The sequence below is a fragment of the Giraffa tippelskirchi genome, chromosome 12 (genome assembly GCF_054371585.1).
Source record: "Giraffa tippelskirchi isolate mGirTip1 chromosome 12, T2T-mGirTip1v1.2.pri, whole genome shotgun sequence".
Taxonomy (NCBI): domain Eukaryota; kingdom Metazoa; phylum Chordata; class Mammalia; order Artiodactyla; family Giraffidae; genus Giraffa; species Giraffa tippelskirchi.
In genome coordinates this window covers 89,183,459-89,207,401 of record NC_137286.1, presented here as the reverse complement: position 1 = coordinate 89,207,401, position 23,943 = coordinate 89,183,459, and the positions used below count along the sequence as shown (strand labels likewise).

Here is a 23,943-nt window from a genome sequence, read left to right as displayed (position 1 = left end):
GTCCATCTTAGAGGAAAGTGAAATTACTGTGGGATTCCTGAGGTCTGTGTGACTCTTGAGTATCCATAGTCAACACAGTTACTGCTCACTTTTCGTCCCCATCTGCTTCCTGGCTGGCTGGTGGGGGTGGGGGTCTTATTGGAGGAAAGCTTATTTGCTGGGAAATTCTACTCCTGGCTTTGCTCTGAGGATCTCATGGATGCGACTCTAAAAGCAGATTCTCTCAAGTCAACTTACTCTCTTGAGCTAGACTTCAGTAAGCATCAAAATTTGAAACAAATTCTACTATTCCTATCATTGAAAAGGCAAATAATCAGCTCATATTTCTGGGTTTTGTTCTAAAAACCTAACACTCAGACAGCAATATGTTTTTATGCCTAAAAACAGCCACTAATATGCCCCAAGTGGTGTAGACCTATTTTCTATTAATTCTTACATTTTAAATTAAAAGCAAAAACTGCTTTAAAAAAAATGTTAAAAAAATGAAGCCATGCTGGAAAGAAGCACTTAAGCAGTGGCTTAAGGAGTGGCTGGGCCAAACCACCTGGGTTGCAATCTTGACTGTGACCTTGAGCTGTCTGAGTCTCTTATCTGAGATGGGAATAGTAATAGTACCTACCTCAGAGTTTTTCATGAGGATCAAATCAGTTAATACTTATAAAGAACTTAGAGTAGTACCTCTAACACAGTAGTTTAGTTCAGTTGCTCAGTTGTGTCCGACTTTTTGCAACCCCATGGACTGCATCACACCAGGCCTCCCTGTCCATCACCAGCTCCCAGAGTTTACTCAAACTAATGTCCATTGAGTCGGTGATGCCATCCAACCATCTCATCCTCTGTCGTCCCCTTCTCCTCCTGCCCTCAATCTTTCCCAGCATCAGAGTCTTTTCCAGTGAGTCAACTCTTTGCATGACATGGCCAAGGTATTGGAGTTTCAGCTTCAACATCAGTCCTTCCAATGAACACCCAGGACTGATCTCCTTTAGGATGGACTGGTTGGATCTCCTTGCAGTCCAAGGGACTCTCAAGAGTCTTCTCCAACACCACAGTTCAAAAGCATCAATTCTTTGCCACTCAGCTTTCTTTATAGTCCAACTCTCACATCCATATATGACTACTGGAAAAACCATAGCTTTGACTAGATAGACCTTTGTTGGCAAAGTAATGTCTCTGCTTTTTAATATGCTGTCTATGTTGGTTATAACTTTTCTTCCAAGGAGTAAGTGTCTTTTAATTTCATGGCTGCAGTCACCATCTGCAGTGATTTTGGAGCCCCCCAAAAATAAAGCCTCTCACTGTTTCCATTGATTCCCCATCTATTTGCCATGAAGTGATGGAACCAGATACCATGATCTTAGTTTTCTGAATGTTGAGTTTTAAACCAACTTTTTCACTCTCCTCTTTCACTTTCATCAAGAGGCTCTTTAGTTCTTCTTCACTTTCTGCCATAAGGGTGGTGTCATCTGCATATCTGAGGTTATTGATATTTCTCCCAGCATTCTTGATTCTAGCTTGTGCTTCATCCTGTCCAGCATTTCTCATGATGTACTCTGCATATAAGTTAAATAAGCAGGGTGACGATATATAGCCTTGGAATACTCCTTTCCTGATTTGGAACCAGTCTGTTGTTCCATGTCTGTTTCTAGCTGTTGCTTCTTGACCTGAATACAGATTTCTCAGGAGACAGGTCAGGTGGTCTGATATCCCCACCTTTTGAAGAATTTTCCACATTTTGTTGTGATCCACACAGTCAAAGGCTTTGGCATAGTCAATAAAACAGAAGTAGATATTTTTCTGGAACTCTCTTGCTTTTTCAGTTGTCCAACGGATATTGGCAATTTGATCTCTGATTCCCCTGCCTTTTCTAAAACCAGCTTGAACAAGTTCACGGTTCACGTGCTGTTGAAGCCTGGCTTGGAGAATTTTGAGCATTACTTTGCTAGTGTGTGAAATGAGTGCAGTTGTGCAGTAGTTTGAGCATTCTTTAGCATTGCCTTTCTTTGGGAATGGAATGAAAATTGACCTTTTCCAGTCCTGTGGCCACTGCTGAGTTTTCCAGATTTGCTGTCTTATTGAGTGCAGCACTTTCACAGCATCATCTTTTAGGGTTTGAAATAGCTCAAGTGGAATTCCATCACCTCCACTAGCTTTGTTTGTAGTGATGCTTCCTAAGGCCCTCTTGACTTCACATTCCAGGATGTCTGGCTCTAGGTGAGTAATCCCGCCATCATGATTATCTGGGTCATGAAGATCTTTTTTGTATACTTCTTCTGTGTATTCTTGCCACCTCTTCTTAATAGCTTCTGCTTCTGTTAGGTCCATACCATTTCTGTCCTTTATTGTGCCCATCTTTGCATGAAATACTTTCTTTGTATCTCTGATTTTCTTGAAGAGATCTCTAGTCTTTCCCATTCTATTGTTTTCCTCTATTTCTTTGCACTGATCATTGAGGAAGACTTTCTTATCTCTCCTTGCTATTCTTTGGAACTTTGCATTCAAATGGATATATCTTTCCTTTTCTCCTTTGCCTTTCTCTTCTCTTCTTTTCACAACTATTTGTAAGGCCTCCTCAGACAACCATTTTGCCTTTTTGCATTTCTTTTTCTTGGGGATGGTCTTGATCCCTGCCTCCTGTACAGTGTCAGAAACCTCCATCCATAGTTCTTCAGCCACTCTGTCTATCAGATCTAATCCCTTGAATCTATTTCTCTCTTCTACTATATAATCATAAGGGATTTGATTTAGATCATACCTGAATGGTCTAGTGGTTTTCTCCACTTTCTTCAATTTGAGTCTGAATTTGGCAATAAGGAGTTCATGATCTGAGCCATGGTCAGCTCCCAGTCTTGGTTTTGCTGACTGTATAGAGCTTTTCCATCTTTGGCTGCAAAGAATATAATCAGTCTGATTTCGGTATTGACCAACTGGTGATGTCCATGTGTTGAATCTTCTCTTGTGTTGTTGGAAGAGGGTATTTGCTATGACCAGTGAGTTCTCTTGGCAAAACTCTATTAGACTTTGCCCTGCTTCACTCTGTTCTCCAAGGCTAAGTTTGCCTGTTACTCCAGGTATTTCTTGACTTCCTACTTTTGCATTCCAGTCCCCTATAATGAAAAGGACATCATTTTTGGGTGTTAGTTCTAGAATGTCTCATAGGTCTTCATAGAACTGTTCAGCTTCAGCTTTTTCAGCATTACTGGTTGGGGCATAGACTTGGATTACTGTAATATTGAATGGTTTGCCCTGGAAAGGAACAGAGATCATTCTATTGTTTTTGAGATTGCATCCAAGTACTACATTTTGAACTCTTTTGTTGACTATGATGGTTACTCCATTTCTCCTAAGGGATTCTTGCCCACAGGAGTAGATATAATGGCCATCTGAGTTAAATTCACCCATTCCAGTCCATTTTAGTTCGCTGATTCCTAAAATGTTGATGTTCACTCTTGTTATCTCCTGTTTGACCACTTCCAATTTGCCTTGATTCATGGACCTAACATTCCAGGTTCCAATGCAATATTGCTCTTTACAGCATCAGACTTTACTTCCATCACCAGTCACGTCCAAAACAGGGTATTGTTGCTTTGGCTCCATCTCTTCATTCTTTGTGGAGTTATTTCTCCACTGATCTCCAGTAGCATATTGGGAACCTACCAACCTGGGGAGTTCATCCTTCAGTGTCCTACTCACCTACCAACCTGGGGCGTTCATCTTTCAGTGTCCTATCTTTTTGCCTTTTCATACTGTTCATGGAGTTCTCAAGGCAAAAATACTGAAGTGGTTTGCCATTCCCTTCTCCAGTGAACCACATTTTGTCAGAACTGTCCACCATTACCCATCTGTCTTGGGTGGCCCTATATGGCATGGCTCATAGTTTCATTGAGTTAGACAAGGCTGTGGTCCATGTGATCTCAGATTGGTTAGTTTTCTGTGATTGTGTTTTTCAGTCAGTCTGCCCTCTGATAGAGAAGGATAAGAGGCTTATGGAAGCTTCCTGATGTGAGAGACTGAGGGGGAAACTGGATCTTCTGATGGCTGTGGCCATGCTCAGTAAATCTTTAATCCAATTTTCTATTGATGGGTGGGGTTGTGTTCCCTCCCTGTTATATACCTGTGGCCAAACTATGGTGGAGGTAATGAAGATAATGGTGACCTCCTTCAGGAACTGTTACACTCAGTGCCCCCAACCCTGTAGCAGGCCACCGCCGACTCACGCCTCCACCAGAGACTCCTGGACACTCATGGGCAAGTAAGGGTCAGTCTCTTGTGGGGTCACTGCTCCTTTCTCTTTGTTTCTGATGTGCACAAGGTTCTGTTTGTGCCCTCCAAGAACCTGTTTCCCGGTAACACAGTAAACCTCATATAAAAACTTTTGTTTTTGTTCAGTTGCCAAGTTATGTCCAACTCTTTGCGACCCCATGGACTGCAGCATACCAGGCTTCCCTGTCCCTCAACTTCTCCTGGAGTTTACCCAAGTTCATTTCCACTGAATTGGTGATGCTTTCCAACCATTTCCTCCTCTGTTGCCATCTTCTCCTTCTTCCTTCAGTCTTTCTCAGCAGCAGGGTCTTTTCCATTGAGTTCAAGTCAGCTGCTTGTATCAGTCAGCTGTTTGCATCAATAAAAACTTACTGTATGAAATACAATGTTTTCAAATGCATTCTTCATTTTCTATGACTATATGAGCGTATGTTCTGAGATATATATATATATATAAAATGGACCTGTTTTTTCCCCCTTGACAATGAGTCTTGGCCTTCTTCATTGTCAATATTTAGAGATACAGATGTTGTTCTTTTTAATGACCGTATATATTCCACTCTGTGGCTGTACAATGGCTTAACAGTCCTCTGAATGGATTTATGTTGTTCTAATGTTTCTGTTACCAATACTGCTATAACACAGAGGTGTGGGCCTGTATTTCCAAACACCACAGCAAGTGAATTCATAGAAGTAAAATAAAATTATTTACTTTTATTTTACTAGCTATGTATTGCCAACTTCTCTCCCAGAAAAGTTTACCAATTTATACTTGGTTTGGACTCTTCTTGATTGAAATATGATGCCTAAGCACTGATTCTTGGTGGATGGGAATAAATTTGGAATGCAGAGAAATGTGTCTGTGGCATTACTGGACAGAATGTACTGGACATGAATTGAAATAAATTTAGGTCATAACTTTTCTGAATAGGAGCTTACCTTAGGTCTGAGCCCAGTTTTGAGAATATTCAGAATACTGCTAGCATCCATGGCCCCTGCCCATTGGCTCAGGAAATCTCCAGTTTATCAGTGTGTTCATAGTGATGGGCTTGGAAAACACTGCTTTGGTCTGCTTTTGTGTTTCTGTTGTTGTTCAGTTACTAAGTCATGTCCAATTCTTTGAGACCCTATGGACTGCAGCACACCAGTCTTCCCTGTCCTTCACTATTTCCCAGAGTTTGCTCAAACTCATGTTTACTGAGTTGGTGATGCCATCCAACTATCTTATCCTCTGTCATCCCCTTCTCTTCTTGCCCTCAATCTTTCCCAGCATTAGAATTCCACTGAATGGGCTCTTCACATTAGGTGGCCAAAGTATTGGAGCCTCAGTTTCAGCATCAGTCCTTCCAATGAATATTCAGGACTGATTTCCTTTAGGATTGACTGGTTTGATCTCCTTGCTGTCCAAGGGACTCTCAAGAGTCTTCTTCAGCACTACAGTTCGAAAGCATTAATTCTTTGGTGCTCAGCCTTCTTTATAGACCAACTCTCACATTTATACATGACTACTTGTAAAGCCATAGCTTTGACTATACAGACCTTTGCTGGAAAAGTGATGTCTCTGCTTTTGAATATGCTGTCTAGGTTTGTTACATCTTTCCTTCCAAGTAGGAAGCATCTTTTGTTTTCATGGCTGCAGCACCCATCATAGATAAGCCCATGTATCAAATATGGAGAGAATAAATCTCTTTCTAACTATACTCTGAAACTACAAAAGAAGACTGTAAAGTGTGCTGAGAGCAAATGGTTGCAGGAAGTCATCTAGAATACAGGGTGTTGGAGAAGAAAGGCAGGAGGCCTACAGGTCAAGGAACTGACTCACCTCTGACCTCTGGCCCTGGCTGAACACTCCTTTTTGTCTAAGGGTCACATCTTCCTCTCCTTTCAGACTTCCTCTGTGCTTTCCTCAGGATGCCAGCCAATGTCCTGTACTATCTTGCATAGCTTAAAGACAAAGCTTGGGATATTCATTATATAGAACACAAGTGATACAAACTTCACTGCTGTGCAATTTCTGAGTTAGGGAAAAATTCATTTAATTGGAACAATAAATCATTATTATTCATTTAATATCTAAAAGGCATAAAGTAGGCTTAAACTACAGAATGCTGAAAAAATACAAGAAAGAAGGCAAATATTACCATAAAACCTATACTTATACATTACATACAATTAAAAGTGAAAACTCACTCAGATCACCTTTTCCTCTCTCCCACTCCAACTACTATTAATAGTTTCAGGTCAGGTGCATCTTGGAATTTTTAATCTTTTCAGTAGTCCATATTAAAGAGAGAAAAATGTCAATTCTGATCTTCCCCATTGAGCAGCTAAAAACTCATAGAATGTTCTAGCACCTTCAGGAAACAAAGGAGAGAGAGAGGAGGAGGAAGGGAGAGGGAAGTGGGAGGCTGCAGGAGAGGGTCAGAAATGTCTGGGGCTGCCCTGGCTCCCCTACTGCTGTTTGTTGTTGTTGTTTAGTCGGTAAGTCATGTCCAACTCTTTCGACCCCCTGAACTGTAGCCTGCCAGGCTCATCTGTCCATGGGATTTCCCAGGTAAGAATATTGGAGTAGGTTGCCGTTTCCTTCTCCAGGGGACCTTTCTTACCCAGGGATCAAACTCATGTCTCCTGCATTGGCAGGTGAATTCTTTATCACTGAGCTACCAGGGAAGCCCATTTCCCTGTTTACAGAGGTGCTTTTCAGCCCTTCACTCTTGATGCATCCTGGAGAACAGGATTCTGTCACTAATAAGATAACAAAGATGATAAAATTAACGATAGCAATGATTTCTTGAGCATTTATTCTATGCCAAGTATTTAAAATGCATCACCCCCTTTAATTTCCATTTCACATTGAATCCTATTGTTATTTCCATTTCACAGATGAGGAAACTGAGGTCAGGAAAAGTTATACAGCAAACACAATTTCAGAATTCCAGTTCACACAGTTGGACTCCACAGCACACATTCCTCCTGCTGTGAAGAAGCCCTGCAGACACAGTCATTTTACATTTGATTCTTCTGTAGAAAAGAATTTCCTGAAGTTTTCCTTGGGGAAAACTGCATTCCACATCTTTAGAAACCCACCCAGGCTAAGTCAGGAAGGTTTCCTACATGTACTTTTCTCCTGATGGGTAATTTCTAGAAGACTAGAAGGGTTCTAACCCATAGCTAGACTGATCAGCTTTGTAGACTCTGTTGCTTAAAAAGAATGGGCCAGGGGTTTCCCTGGTGGCTCAGTGGTAAAGAATCCACCTGCCAATGCAGGAGACATGGGTTTAATCCGTGGTCTGGAAAGATCCCACATGCCTCGGAGCAGCTAAGCCTATGTGCCACAACTATTGAGCCTGTGCTCTAGATCCCAGGAACTGCAACTATTGGGCCCACATGCCCTAGAGTCCTTGCTCCACAGCAAGAGAAGCCACCGCAATGAGAATCCCATGCACCTCAACGAAGAATAGCCCCTGCTCACTGCAATTAGTGAAACCTGCTCACAGCAAGGAAGACCCAGCACAGCGATAAGTAAATAAAATTATTTAAGGAAAAAAACGGGCCAGGAAAACTTCCAAAATAGTGCTGAGGCAGAAAGAAGTACTGGACAAAAGCAGAGCTGCTAGTAAGGGAAGTTCAGAAGTTCAGATTTGTTACCAATGCCTTAAAAGTTGGTATCTAGGAAGCTAAATAAAAGGTTTGCGGAATCAGGAAGTAATAAAACACGAACATTACTAGTAGTCCTTGGCATTGATGAACATCAAAGCCAGGACATCTTGGGAAAAATACTGAAAGAAACAGTTCTAAGTGGCAGGTCAGAGATTTGGGGAGGAAAGGTCTGATATGTAAGGCTTGTTGGGGAAACTCATGGGAGGTAGAGCTGTCTGCAGACTGATAGTTGGGAAAAGGGAGGAAGGAAATGAGGTGGCACATGGGGCCAGTGGACTGAGGGGATGTAAGAAGTGATGCTCAGACACCAGCTGGTGGAGGCAGTGACTCTCTCTGGGGAGAGGCGGTCCCTCCCTCTGCACTCTCTGACTCCTGCCACCTCTTCCCAGCACTGGATCTGTGGGCCTCTTTGTGGGGCTAGAATGAAGGCACAGCTGTTCACTGGGTTGATGGCCTCATAGGCATGTGGCTAGGAGGAAGTCATGCCTAAGAAACATGGGAAGTCAAACTGATTGAAGGGACTATGACATAGCATTAGCTGAAAGTGCTGTGTCTCACACCCTGTCAGCTATCAAGAGACAGAGGTAAAATAGCTTGTAAAACCTACTGAGAGGTTGTGAGTCAGGTGGCCAAAGAGAAGGAAGCCCTGAACTCTCCCTGACCACTGGAAGAGGGATCTGGTGAATTGACCTTGGGATGTTCGTTTGACTCTGTCAAACCCCAGAAGCTGCCTCAGAGTCCAGGCTTGTAGGACAGAGTTGAACAGTGTGAGCAGGTAGAGAACGTGAGAGGTAAGCTAGCTGAATGGCTTGAGAGTCAGTCATGCAAGTGGCTAGAACATGAGATCTGGAGTCCCATGTGGATCTAGTCACCCACTGTGGGATCTAGGACAAGTTACTCAACCTCTTTGTGTCTGAACTTGCTCATCTGTAAAACGGGACTCAAAATTGGATTCCTTTATAAGGTCGCTGTGAGAATGAAATGAACTAATATATGTTAAGCACTTGAACAGTGCCTGGAACATAATAAATCTATGTGTGTCATTAATGATTATTACCAAAAAGAAACTAAAAAGCCCACTGATTTTTAGTAATGAACACTTACTGTGTCTTAAGCCTTTTACTAATCACTTCACCTGCCTTGTCACCTTTCATGTCTTCACTAGTGATCAGCACACCCATTTTTCAGAGGAGGGTGAGAGTGAAGGAATAAGCACATTGCCTGGGGCCACATACAGCTTGCAAGGCCCAGAGCCAACTTGCTGCTATTAAGAGCTAAGCAGGAAATCTTGGAGGGAACATAAAGAAGGCAGGCATTGGATGTTATGAGGAGTGACCTTTATCTTCACTAATATTGTATTTGGAAGGGGACCAGGCAGATGTGTTGGGTTCCAGCCACTTGGAGGGGTATCAATAGTTTTGTTCCCTACTTTTTTGGCTCATTACTTTGTCATCCTTTTCTAGAAAACAATCATTTCCCATCTGTGCTCTGCTGTGTTCCTCAAGCTTGGCTGTACATTACAGTCACCAAGGAGCCTTTCAAATCCTGACTCCCAGGCTATCTGAGACCAATTATGTGGAAATCTCTGGGGGTGGGACCTAGGCACCCATACTTTGTATATCGGCCCAAGTGAGGCCAACCCACATCATTGCCCCAAAGCTTCTCAACCTTACAGGCCGTTTTGAATCATCTAGGAATTTTTTGAGCAATGCCCAGGCCCTTCCCTCTACCAGACTGAGTCACTCGGTCTGAGCTGGGACTCAGGACCTGTATTGTGTAAAAAGATCTCCAGGTGATTTGAATGTGCCACCAGAAGGACACTTTGAGCAGCAACCTAGGAGAAAATATATGTTATTTTTAAGAAAAAAGAGAGGTAGCATTCAGGACATAGGTATATCAACCATTTACATGTTCGTGACTTCGATTTTGAATTCACATTCTACATCATTCTTGTGACAACTCAGTCAATGACAAATACCACACACTGAGATCTGTCAGAATGAAAGAGTCATACAATAACTCATATCGACATATTTGTAAGACATGATCCAAAGGGCCTTTGGGGGACATTGTAAGAGCTATTGAGGCACTTCCAAAAATGATAAAGGAGCTCTGAAGAAACTGGATCCGGTTCTCTTTGCTCAGGGTCACACACCAAGAAACTTTCACGTTACTAAGAACAGCTGCTGCTCCTGTCACGTCATCTTAAATCCAGATTCTTGGAGTTTATTGAACTTATGAAAAGTCTCTGAGGTGGAGCTACAATCACAGATTCCAGGTGGGTAGTGAGGGTGGATCAGAGCCCACACTGTAAGGGTGATGAGCAGGATGGATCTGGGTAGAGATCATCAGTGTGTGTGAGCTTCATTCTGTCCTCCTGGGGCTGGTACCTGGCCTGACTGTGAGGTGAGCTAGAAAGTGGACAGGGGGTGTTCAATATTCATTGTCCTTTCTACTTTCTCCCAACCCCCTTCACCCACTCAGAGCTGGTCTTTTCTCCTGAGCCTGCCCTAGGAGGGAGGTGGCTCGGTCATCCCTGGACGGTAGGTGGTCCTAAGCCCAGCATGACCTGACTTGCCATGTGATTTTGGGTAAACCTCTTTACTGAGCCTCAGTTTCCCTATCTGTAAAATGGGCCAATAGCATCTATTCCAAAGGATTAGAGGAGGCATTATAGGAGGCATATTAGGCATTTAAAGTGGCCATAGTAGATATTTTGCATTACCCACTGCAGGCTGGTGTTTGGAGAGGGAGGCTTTGTGGGTATAGAGGCCTACATGCTGGTGATTGTTGAAATCTGGGTCATCACAGAAATGTGTTAGTTGGGGAACGAGGTCCCGCCACTGACTTGTATGGCCCTATGTCAGGTAAGTGAGTTATTCATGCTGGTTCTCTTGGAAATACAGGAATTCATCAGTATTTCATTTCATGTAAAAATGAACTAGGGGTTTAGAGTTTTTGGGATAACAGGGAGAGAGGCTGGGACCTGAAACCTGGGACCTGGGACTCTGCTACAGTGCTTGCACCTGGACAAATGTCTCCTCGAGCAACAAAATACAAAGAAGCTATAAGGGACTAAAAATAACTGTGTGCATGTGTGATTGGGGCAAATTATGAACAACAAGATACAAAAAGATGAAAAATCCAACTGCTACTTCTGAGGAGCAAGGAGCAAAAGCAGGGTACCGTGCATGCGCCCTACGCACAGCACCATGAGGTGGTGGGCAGGCCACCTAAGCCACCCCTCTGGACAGATACCTGGACCAACCCTACCCTCACCCCACAAAGAACCAGCTATTTTTTTTTAAAGGAATCTCCATACTGTTCTCCATAGTGGCTGTATCAACTTACATTTCCACCAACAGTGAATGAGGGTCCCCTTTCTCCACATCCTGTTCAGCATTTATTGTTTGTAGATTTTTTAATGATGGCCATTCTGACCAGGTGAGGTGATACCTGATTGTAATTTTAATTTGTGTTTCTCTAATAATGAGCCATGTTGAGCATCTTTTCATGTATTTGTTGGCCATCTATGTGTCTTCTTCGGAGAAATGTCTGTTTAGGTCTTCCACTCAGATTTTGGTTGGGTTGTTTGTTTTTCTGGTATTGAGCTGCTTGTACATTTTAGAGATTAATTCTTTGTCATTTGTTTCATTTGCAATTATTTTCTCCCATTCTGAGGGGTGTTTTTTAATCGTGATTATTGTTTCTTTGCTGTGCAAAAACTACTATAAGGCCCCAAAATCCCAATACTGGGTTTATACCCTGAGAAAACCATAGTTGAAGAGACACATGTATCCCCAATATCCATTGCAGCACTATTTACAATAGCTAGGCATGGAAGGAACCAGATGTCTGTTGACAGATGAAAGGATACAGAAATTTTGGTATCCAATATATATACAATGGAATATTAATGCATTTGAGTCTGTCCTAATGAAGTGGATGAACCTAGAGCCTATTGTGCAGAGTGAAGTAAGTCAGAAAGAGAAAGACAGATATTGTATATTAATGCATATATATATATATACACATATATATATGGAATCTAGAAAGATGGACTGATGAATCTATTTGCAGGGCAGCAATGGAGGCGCAGACGTAGAGAACAGACTTACGGACATAGTAGGGGAAGGAGAGCGTGGGATGTATGGAGAGAGTAACATGAAAACATATACACTACATGTAAAATAGATAGCTAGTGGGAATCTGCTGTGTGACGCAGGGAGCAGCTCAACCCAGGACTCTGTGACAACCTAGGGGGGTGAGAGGGGGCTTCAAGAGGAGGGGACACATGTATACCTGTAGCTGATTCATGTTGATGTATGGCAGAAACCAATATAATATTGTAAAGCAATTATCCTCCAATTGAAAAAAAAAAACCAGCTCACAGCCCCCACCTCCCCCCCAATCAGGGAGTGAGCAAGGACACCACCTGTTACTTGTTTTCACTCCCTTCTGCTGCAGCACAAGTCCCAGTAAAGTCTTGCCTGAATTTCTCTAACACTGGTCAGTAACAACAGTGTCTACATTCTAAGTTAAAACATCTAATCATTCAATTTCGATTGTCAGTATTCTTAGCAAAAAATGCTGAAAGTGACTTTTCCATTTATTTTACTAATTGAGTGTATCAGGGAAAGGACCAACACACATTAAAATAAAAACCCAAACTTCCCAAAGTGTTTCTTTCAGCAAAGCATGAGGGAGGGGCATTCCAGGGTCTGTGATCAGCTCATGCACAATTCTCTAATTGGTTGACAGTGAGGTAACAGGGACGTTAAGCTTATCAATCTTCAGGTGCCAGAAGGTCTGGGGGTGGGGGGTTATGTGCTCGTGATCATCAAGTAGTCAATTTCTTCATCTGGTGGTGGTTTTTAGCATCTGAACAACTTGGGAAATATGCGTGTTGGGGTACTTCAGAGAGGAGCTACAGCAGAGGCTATAGGGGAGGGGTCTGTCCTGGGAAGGCCCCATGGACAGACTGGAGTCTGTACTGCTCACTTTCTGCAGTTGAGTGGTGGTTTTTGCAGGTGGGGGCACGGGTGCACTTCAGATATGTTTCATTCACTTTGTTCCCTGCCATCATCACAGACCCTCGATGGGTCCTGTGGACAGGAAGCTCAAAGGTGCTCCAAGTAATTATGTGATCTGTCTCCCCACTGCCATGGCAGCCAGACGTGAAGAGAGGGGATCTTGATTAAAAAGTGAGAGGTAAGTGCTTTTCCTTTGATAGTGTTATGATATGTGTATGTACAGGCATCCTTGAAAAATATCCAGAGCAAGAGGATTCAAGAGGAAAATGTGGAAACCTTGTAAGACTGAGTGTCTTACTTCTACTTTTGTATGTCATTGTGTCTTTCAACTTTATGTGTGATTTTGAGAGTCTTCTAGTTTGTTAATATTAATAGTTGTCATTTTCTGGCTCCATGAAGAAAGGAAAGGAAGAGCCCTTCCTTCCAGGATATACTCTTGGTCCTTTCGGGGGCATCTGTTCACAGGAGATAAATATACTATAATATACTTTCTCAAATGCATTTCCCAGTGAAACCTGCCTTGTCTCAGAATTCAGTTTCTTTTTTCTAGAGAAGACACTGTATTCTTTCCAAAAATTAAAGAGAAATAACTACTTAAATATAATTTCAGGGAGAAGATACATTTCTGAGATCAAAATAAAGCATATTGTAGAGCCTATATACTTGAAATTTTTGACTCATGTGGTTTTAAAAATCAATAATGTAAGACTTAAATTATAGGATGGCATATTCATTGGCACGATTGTGACTGATGCACAGTGGCTGGAAGGGGTCCTGAGATGCTGCTCAGCTTGTATGAAGCCAAATCTGCAGAAAACTGAGAAAACTGTGAACTGTTTCAGGACCAGTCGGTACATTACGCAGTACTTGAGTACTTAAGTTCATTACTCAGTACTTGAGCAAATGTTTGTGTGGGAGAGGTTTGGCATCCTGGGAAAAGTAAAAGTAGATTATAAACTGTGACCCCTGGGAGGTGACAGTTCAACAAATGAATCTTAAGGGATAAATCTCAAAGATGACTTACTGGCTATTAGAGCATCATCCATACTACAAACTCCAATCAGCTCTGTGCCTTTAAGATTTCAGGGCATGAGTCCTGGGAGGGAGGGGTGAGGTGAGGGGTTGGATGGTTCTTGCTCGGATACTAGCCACATCCACACACACATAGAAGCCATGGTGATATTTAGAATCAGTACCCAGTTCTGCCTCTAGAAGAATCATGCGGTTCATCCACATTTCATTTCATTTCGACATAGGTCCATCTTCATTTTTTCTAGCCTTTTCCATATTTGGATTAATTAGTATGATTATGGTACATCGAGCAGAAATCAGTCCAGGTCAGGCAACATTCAGTAAATGAGCTGCATGTCTGATGTCTGCTCTGGAAACAAAATTGGGACTGAACTTTTCATGAGAGACTCTCCAATCCAGAAAGTCTAGGTTTGTCTGTTCCTGAAGTGGTTCTGTAACTTGGTTCTTCATAAATAAAGTATTTGAGCTCACACCCTGAAAGGTAAACTGTGCACATGGTATTGTACAACTAACACATGAATAGATATACATGTAGCATACTGTTTCATCAGAGATTAAAACAAGTGCTTTGGCTTCCTCAGCACAGGGGTGTCAGGGACCAACTCAGTACCTTGGAGGATGAGAAATTGTGAAGTCTAGGGGACAGGAAGTGCTCACCTCCCCAGAAGAAGAACCTGCTGATCCCTTCATTTTCAAGGGCTGTAGGACCCTGTGTGGATGGAGGAACATAAAAGGCAGGGTTGTTGTGGGCTCCCATGATCACAGTAGGTTCTAGAGAGGATGGGATAAGAGGGTTAGAGACAGTGATCTGAATGACTCTTGCAAGAAATTTTGCTTAAAATTGAGAGGTAGAATTCTGGGGAATTTTCTTTGGGAGAGAGGAGGAATGATTGGAATGCTTGGAAGTGTCCTCTAGACTGGGGATAATTTGTTCAGCGTCAAGGCTCTTGTTTGATTTTGAACGACTGAGTGTCAGGAGATTTGAAGCCTTGAGACATTTCTGTGCGCTCATGGAAGATTTAAACTGTCTTCAATGGAAAGAAAGCAGCAGCTAGTAGCAGCTCATTCTCAGGGGAGCAGTGAGCCAGGCCTCTGCGAGCTTGCTGTGTGGGGAGCTGCTGAGGGCAGGGTGGACTTTACTTGTCCCGGCGGACCCTGCTCCACCGTGGTCCCCCAACCCTTGGGTTCTGTCCTTAAACAATCATACCAAGGATTGATTGGTAGGGGGTTTACCAGTTTTTCCTGAAATTGGCCTCAACAGATTATGGGAACAAAATAACAAGATACACTGAATGCTTTAGTAAATTATTATGGAGTGTAATAATCCAAAGTGAAGTGAAAGGGTTGCTTAGTCATGTCCAACTCTTTGCAACCCCATGGACTGTAACTCACCGGGCTCTTCTGTCTATGGAATTCTCCAGGCAAGGATACTGGAGTGGGTAGCCATTCCCTCTAGGGGATCTTTCCTACCCAGGGATTGATCCCGGGTAGTGTGATAGTGGTTTCTACTTATTGAGTCACTATGCTGGGTATTTAGTATACATTGGTTTTATTTCTTATAGCAGTCCTATAAAGGCAGGTACTTTGATCTTCATCTCTTTTTTTCTTCTATTTTTTTGCCTCACTGCCTAGTTTCCTGACTAACGATCCAGCCCATGCCCCCTGCTGTGGAAGCATGGTGTCCTAACCACCGGACCACCAGGGAAGTCCCTAATATTCATCTTATAGATGAAGAACCTACAGTGAAGATCAATGTGATATCCCCATCACTTGGCAGGCAGGGCTGCTGTTCAAACCCATTCTGTTTGACTCCAAGGTTTACACTGTGTAACACTGCTTCACTATTGATTCTGGTGACCAGGAGTTTGCTTAACCTTTTTAAGATTCTATTTTTATATTCAGCTTTTAGCTCTTGAAGTAGAAAGTGGAGGAAAATTCCATGATTGTTGTATAAACTGCCGACCACATATAGTAGCAAATTGCTCTGTTTAGTCTTCAATTTATGTCTCTCAGACATTAAGAGCTACCCGATAAACCTAATATTCTGAAATGTGAAGAGCAGACATTTATTCCATTTATGTTATTTATTATTTGCGTATTTCTATCTTGTTACTTCTCCATCTTTGTATTTTATAAGTCAATGGGAAGCATGTGTTTATTTATTTATGTGGCTGTATCGGGGTCTTGGTTGTGTCATACAGGATCTTTTGTTGTAGTGCACGGACTCTCTAGTTGCAATGTGCAGGCTTAGTTGATCTGTGGCATGTGGGATCTCAGTCCCTCGACCAGGGATCGAACCCAATCCCATGCATTGCAGAGCAGATTCTTAACCACTGGGCCACCAGGGAGGTCCCTGATTCTCCATCTTTTCCACTCCTCACTACAGAGTCATATCTTTAAACCCTCTCTTCTCCTCGTTATGTGGCAGGTCTGCTGTTGCCTCTGCTCCCCGCCCCTGTTTGACCTTCTCTGGACTCCCCTTAGCACTGTGATATCATTCTTAAGCAGGATTTTGCAGAGTTCCTATCATGAATGCATTATGGCTTTGAATAAGGCTGGAAGCTCTATTTTGTTTCCGTTATGTTCAGAGAACTTCTACTACAAAGATTAGGCTAAAGGCCTCAGCAGTTCACTGGACTAACGTCTTTAAGCTCAGTTTACAGTGACTCTTAGATTCCTTTTGAAAGTTATGGGCTTGGAGCCTATTCTTCATGATTCAAAACAGCATTTCCCTAGCTGGGTTTTATGGAACACTATTCAGGGAGATGTGATTGAAATGCCATTAAAAAGGTGAACTCAATGCCCACAAATTTGGAAACTGCTGTGTGTGCCCTTTCTCTTTCTAGGACTGACAGTACATAAAAAAGCTAAGAAGTCACAAAGGATGTCGCAGGTAAAGTTTTCCTAGAAACAGATCCTGCAGTAAGGATTCAAGGGCAAGTAATTTATTTGGGAGTCTGGGAAACACAAAAGAGAAGTGGGGAAGTGATATAGGAATGGGAAGGAAGCCAATAAAGCGTGAATTATCGTGCTGGCCATTACCCTAGGGAAATTCTGGGAGACTCTTCATGCCTCAGAATTGTCCCATCCGTCCGTCATTACTGATGGCTGCTCCTGATTCTTGTACTTCTAGTCTGTTGCTGGCAAAGCAGCCTTCTGGGTTTTGGAAAAATCCCTTAGGCAAAATAGATGCAATGGCCATTTGAAGTCAGTTGGAGGAATATAAGAGGAATACAGAGCATGGACATTGCCTGCTATGCAGAAAGAATCCTGTTTAATTTGGTTTAACCACATATTTTCAAATCCCGATTGAGCATGAAACCCTTGTTCTTCAGCTCACTCCTATTGCTTTGATTGCTATGAGAATTGACTCACTGTAGAGAGAATCAATGAATGAGAATGAATGCACCAGAGCTGGGGACAAGTAAACATGACTGTAACCATATGAACACCTTTTGGACATGACCGTAGTATGAATTGTACTAAGGGAACACTCAATAGATTACTTTTTACTTAAGGTGTCTAATGGTGCTTGTCTGAAACAAATTCGATTGTTAACAGTTTCATTACATTTTTCCATGTTTCAGTGACCTGGACATTACTTAGAGAGTTGCATGTTTGGAGAAATTAAATTGCTGCATAACAAGCGTTGACTTTAGTAAGCTTTTGAGTTTCATTTTGCATGAAATTGTTAATAACTGAATACAGAAACATGGTGGAGACCAGTGGTTCCTAACATTTTCCAAGGAAATGGCCTCTTTATGATGTAAAATCATGTGACAGATTCTTCATCTAATAATGTGCCCGTTTCCCTAGTCTTTAGTAAATACGCATATGAGTTAGTGTATTCTTTGGAATAATTGCTTGACCCCAAGCCATAGTCTGGGTTTCTGCCACTTAATTATAGAGAAGGGAAGCCACTTGCAAAGAATGGCTCTTGGTGTGGAAAATGGAAATGTATCCAGGGGTTCTCCTGCTTAGGAGTCTTCTTACACCTAGAAACTTTTGGGGTGGCTATTTGGAGAATGTTTCCAGCCTTCTTGGTTTTTTTTTTTAAATTCATTTGGCTGCACTGGGTCTTAGTTGTGGCATGTGGACTCTTAGTTGTGACATGTGGGATCTAGTTCCTTGATTGGGGGTTGAACTCAAGTCCCCTGCATTGGGAGTATGGAGTCATAGCCACTGGACCATCAGGGAAGTCCCCATCCTTCTTATTTTGACAGTTTATCTTACTTCGGTCGTCCATGTCAGGCCTGAGCAGAAAATCATACCCCAGTTGTATGGTTCAGTGACTCCTTGCTTTCCTTTATAGTAGCAAATTTTGTCCCAGTAGAGTGAAGTCAAATGAGTGATATGGAAAGAAGCCCCTTGGCTGTCTATCTGTTGATTCTGTTTTTGTCGTTACCTGTGGGCCCAGTACTTGAGACATGTCTTCATAATCTAGGTAGTGCCTCATCCCAGATGGCATTTGAGAGCAGTAATTCAGCTTCAATGGATCCTGCAGATTCCCTTACAAAGCTGCAAGAAGAAACAGAAGAATATTTTGAGTAGTTATTGCCTTATTGACACTTCTGATTTCTTTGGGGGTACAAATCCTGCAGCTTCCTGCCCTGGTTTTGCTGGGGTTGCAACTGCTCCCAGTTATTATTAGCTCAGAAAAGAGAGAGGTCTCCTGTCAGTTCACTCCATTCAGTGGCAGCAGAGGAACATTCATGGCACAGTTGGGAAAACATTCTTGCTTTTATTGAAGGAATAATCTTTCCTTCGGCAGGAACAAAACCGGTATTCTGTCTACAGAGAAACACTTATGTTGTCAGAAAGACAGTCATTTTTAGCTTAAAAAAATCTACCAAGTGAAAACCGGTTTTGTGATGCAAATGTACCGCCAGTGACTCAGCTACTGTGAAGTGTGGAAGCTGCTGAGAGGCTGAGCTGAGGCCTGGAGCCTCCAGAATATTCTGAAAAGAGGATGAAACTTACTCAGATTTGAAGGTTACCTTTCTTACACTGAACAATGTCTCTGTCAGGACAGTTTTGGTATACAGTCCTTTCACATTTAACCCCCTCTGAAAAATAAGCCACCAGGAGAGAAGTCAGTATATTTCTGACTCTAGGTTTAAATGCTATTCAGTCATTTATTAGGTCTGTGCACTTGAGCAAGTTACTTCATTAAGCCTCAGTTTCCCCATCTGTAAAGTAGAGCACACAACATAATCTACCTCATGGAGTTGTAGCGACATTAAATGAGGTATAGCATAGTGCCTTGCATGGTGCAGTGGCCCAAATAGTGCTAGCTACTTTTATTCTATTATAAATAAAATGAGCTCCCTTGGTGCTCAGATGGTAAAGAGTCTACCTGCAATGCTAGAGACCCAGGTATCTGACAGTAGCTAATACTTTATACCTACCCTTAAGTCCTAACTTCTGACTCGTGTCTTATGCTTTTTTGTGTGTGATACGCTAATACCCTTTAGCCCAGGACCACCAGGAACATACCTGCAGTTGAATAAGCACATTTGTTACTTGTGGGAGATAGAACACAGTCCAGTGCCTGCTTCACTACTTCTTAGCTTCCATTTCTAGGAGACCTCCATGCGCATGAATTGAAGTTCATTTCTTTTTTTTCTGTTAATCTGTCTTGGGTCAATTTTATTATTAGTCTGGCCACAGGAATTCAGGAGGGGTAGAGAACCCCTTCCTGCCACTGAGTTCTGGAGACTGTTTGTGTCTACTGGAAGAGTCACACAGTCCAGCTGTGAGTGCCAGTCCAGTTCCTGAATGTTGGAAGCTGCTCATCTTTCTTTTTCAACTCTTAGAGTATTCTGAAGACATATTCCAATGATTAAAATGAATATTGCTTCCATCTCCCATGAGGAGTTGAATAGGATCCTAGTGAAGTTTTCAGGAAAGTCATCATTCATTTATTCATTCAACAAAGATATATATATGTATGTGTGTAAATATATATATATTTGGAATTGACTTCTGGGCATTGTTCTATGTGCTGGGGCTTTGACAGTAAACAAGGGGAGACAGCATATTTATTCTAGAGGACCTTGGATTCCAATCAGGGGAGACAGATAAACAAGGAGACAAAAGGAGACATCAGATAGGTGGCTCAGATGGTAAAGAATCTGCCTGCAATGCAGGAGACTCAGGTTTGACCCGTGGGTCAGGAAGGTCCCCTGGAGAAGGGAATGTCTACCCACTCCAGTCTTCTTGCTTGGAGAATCCCATGGGCAGAGGAGTCTGGCAGACTACAGGCCATGGGGTTGCAAAGAATTGGACATGACTGAGTGACTAACACTTCACTTCTCAAGAAGGTAAACAGGGTGTTTGGAAATATCAGGTTTCATTCTGTGATAGTACTTGGTGAGTGGGTTTCTTCTTTGTGCAAGATTTTCTTTCTTATCCTTTCATGTCTTATCTTTGCTTTGTTTCCCCACATTGGTTGTCAGGGTCCCTGAACAGAGCAGGTGTTGGATGAAGGCCTGTGTGTTGACTCTTGGGTTTCCTACCATTCTGTGATCCACACGTCAGCTGTGCTCTCAGCCTCTAACTCCAGAAGCCACAACCACTCTTTCTATGGTCAGCCCATGACTGGATGCAGACCCAGCACCGCTTTGTCATTACTTGAAGAATCTACTTACCCAGAAACCTGGTAGATCAAGGTTCATTGAGGATTTTATAGTGAACACAGAGGAAATTTACCTCAAATGTTCACATCATACAACTTTAGCATCTCCATTGTTGTTGCTATTGAGTCGCTCAGTTGTGCCCAGCTCTTTTGCGACCCCATGGACTGTAGCCCGCCAGGCTCCTCCATCCATGGGATTCTCCAGGCAAGAATACTGGAGTGGGTTGCCATTTCCTTCTCCAGGGAATCTTCCCGACCCAGGGACTGAACCCATGCCTCCTGCATTGCAGGCGGATTCTTTCCTGCTGAGCCACCAAAGAAGCCCAGCATTTTCATGAAGCAAGTCTATTTGTCCTCAGTTTGGTGGCAATCGAGTTTTTCTGCCTATTTTTCCCCAAAGAAAGAACTTTTCTCTATTTCTTGGATTTTCTTTGGGGCACCTAAAAATGTTCACCTCTTTATACTGGAGAGCAATGAAAGCTATCATTGTGAGTCATTCTTTTCTGAGCTATTACTGAAATAATAACTATCAGTTTCATTCTAAAGCCACTTTCTTAGCACGGAGCAGTCTCTCTCTCCACGCTGTCCACCTCCCACATTTGAGAGTAAATATAGGAAGTAAAATGGGAAAAGTGTATAAGTAAATATAGTTTGTGTTTCTGCAGATGAGAACTACAGTTCTGGGACATCAGTACATTTTAAATATTAATTTTAGCAAAGAGAACAAAAAACATTCAAAAAACAAATTTCCTCTTATCTCTTGGATTCAGATCTTCTTTCCTACTGTGCCTTTGGGCTTACTTATTTGTTGACTGCCTTTGCCATTTTTACAGATCTTGTCAATATACTGTTTGATTATCCTTGGTTGAAGATAAGAGTTGCATGGAAAAATGAAATTCACTGTCCTTAAGCTTTTTTTTTTTGATACTTATTTCAGCTTCTTTGAGCAGAATTGCAAAATAAATGTATTTGAATTTTATCTTCCTTGACTTTCCAGCCTGTCTTTGCTGAAGAAACATGTTGCAGTGATGAATACAGATGTTTGCAGTCAGTAATATGGGCTTGTATTGAAGGTTTACTGTGCAGAATGGAAACCAGTTCAGAAAAATCCCTAACAAAACCTTCAAAAGAAGCAACTCAGAACCTATCCTCTTTTCCACAGGCAGTCTTTCTTGTCTTCATTTCTTTTTTTTTTTTTTTAATAAATTTATTTATTTTAGTTGGGGGCTATTTACTTTACAATAATTTTATTTATTTTAGTTGGGGGCTATTTACTTTGTCTTCATTTCTAATCATTTCGTGTGTTTTTCGAGGGAGTTTGTGAATGTAGTGGTTGATTTCACTTTAGACATCTTTTTTTGTCAGAAATGATTTATAAAAGTTAGATGCATCTTACATTTATACCTATATCTCCTCTTTCCTTAGAATTAGAAATGAGAATTTATCTTCAAGGATTTGAATCTGAGCTAGAATTTATCTTCAAGAGACTCTACAAGGGGGATGTCGATAGTGATAATAACTGCTCTTGTTTATTACTAATACTTGCTATTTTGTGTTTATGAAAAAAATCTTTAACTCTTGGGGTGATATGCAGAGCCTGGTGTAATTATGGAATGAATGCCTTTTAAAGTTCTCAAATCCCAATTATGATACCATTCTTGCTAGTTTTGGGCAATCTCTTTCTGTGCTGTCCATGTTTCCAGCTACTGTTAGTGGTTCTATGGGGAAAGAATGATCATAAAGATAATTACAATTGCTTGCATTCATTTCATGCCTGTTTTGTTGAGGTATTACATGAGGTGTTTATGAACAACTTCCTGTACACTTAAGTTACTGAAGGATTTTTAAATCCTTTTAAAAAAGGAGCTCAGATCACAGCTTTGCTTGAGTTGCTCTGAGTGAAATTGCTCGGTTGCTTCCGCTTTTTGTCTAGGGCCATCTTTTTTTTTTTTTCTTTTACTTGTATTCTAACATATTTGCTTACAAGTTACAACAAAATAAATTCCATACACATTAAGGAAAAGATTTTACATTTTTCCATGTTTTTAGCTATTCATTTTTGCTTGTTGAAATCATCAAAATAGCAACACATTTTATTTTTCCCAAACTCCTCTCACATCTGGACTACATATAACATTGAGCAGAGTTCTGTCTAGGGCCATCCTGAATTGACCCACAAAGCCTGGAAATGGAATCCTCTGCTCAATATTGGAGAGAGAGTTTGTAAAAATTGACAAAAATAGGGGCAGCAAGCTGTTACTTTTGCTATTCCCTTTGCTGCAGTTCTAGTATTTTAGTTTCCTTGGTCAGTTGCAGTGTTATCAGAATTTAGTGAGGCAGAACCTGCCATCAGCCCCCAAAGCCCTAACAATTTCCTCTGCATCCCACTCATATTTGCATTCTCCAAATGTAAGAGGGGAATCAGAGGTCAATTGGCCAGGTTGGAATCCTGATCCCTGAATATCTAAACATGTCTCCTCTTTCCTTAATGTATCAAGGTGTGAGCTTTTGAAAATGTCCCCCTAAAGCTTAAGAAATCATCTCACTCACTGGATTCAAACTGAACTCCTTGAAATGACTAATGAGTACCTTCAGCAGCTCCAACAACAGATGCCAACATGATGAATGAGAACCAAGAAAATGCTAATCACATGTGATCCTGAAGGTATAAAATGATAGAACCAAAGTCTTTGGGGGCCGCCCCAGCTAGTGTGGCAGAAATGAGCTTGGAGTTTGAAACCAGAAGACCTTGGCAATTCAGGGAGAAACTCTTTCTAAGTGTGAGTGGTGTTCAGACCAGTTATGTAGTCCCTCTATAAGACAGAAATGATAAAAAATATTCATTTCACAAGGAAGTGAGTATTGAATGGGAATTATGAGTATTAAAACACTTTGTAAAATGTAAACCTCTCTGCAGATATTTGTTGTTTGTGTTATTGTTATTGTTATTGTTGTTAATGAGAACTAATTTATTGGAAAGCTGATAGTTCCAAAATGTGAGGAGGGGACTCTTATTGAACCTTATGATTCCAAGGTGCTAAAAAATGAGTGACTCTAGAGAAGCTTGGAGAGACAGGTGTCAAGAAACCTAAAGACCAGAATTATGGAAATTTCACTCTTGACATCTTGCATGAGTTTTTAAAAATTTTATTTTTATTTGGAGGATAATCGTTTCACAATGTTGTGTTGGTTTATACCATGCAACAATGTGAATCAGCCATAGGTATACATATATCTGTTGTGGTCCTTTAATGGACCGGAACTTGGGGGTACAGAGTTGACCGATAAGAAAGTTAAAGAAGGAAGAAAAGAGGCTGAGCC

At 41.6% G+C, this 23,943-nt stretch overlaps 1 long non-coding RNA gene across 7 annotated transcripts in view; it reads left to right on the top strand.

The window, feature by feature from the left end:
- Positions 1-23,943, top strand: part of LOC145528697 (uncharacterized) — a 436,715-nt gene that overhangs the window by 45,567 nt on the left and 367,205 nt on the right. The window contains exon 4 of one of the 7 annotated variants that reach the window (XR_014070556.1): positions 10,066-11,054. The exons of the other annotated variants lie outside the window; for them this stretch is intronic. This is a non-coding gene — a long non-coding RNA (uncharacterized LOC145528697). Of the gene's footprint in view, positions 1-10,065; positions 11,055-23,943 lie in introns of those variants that run through there. 7 annotated transcript variants of the gene reach the window in all.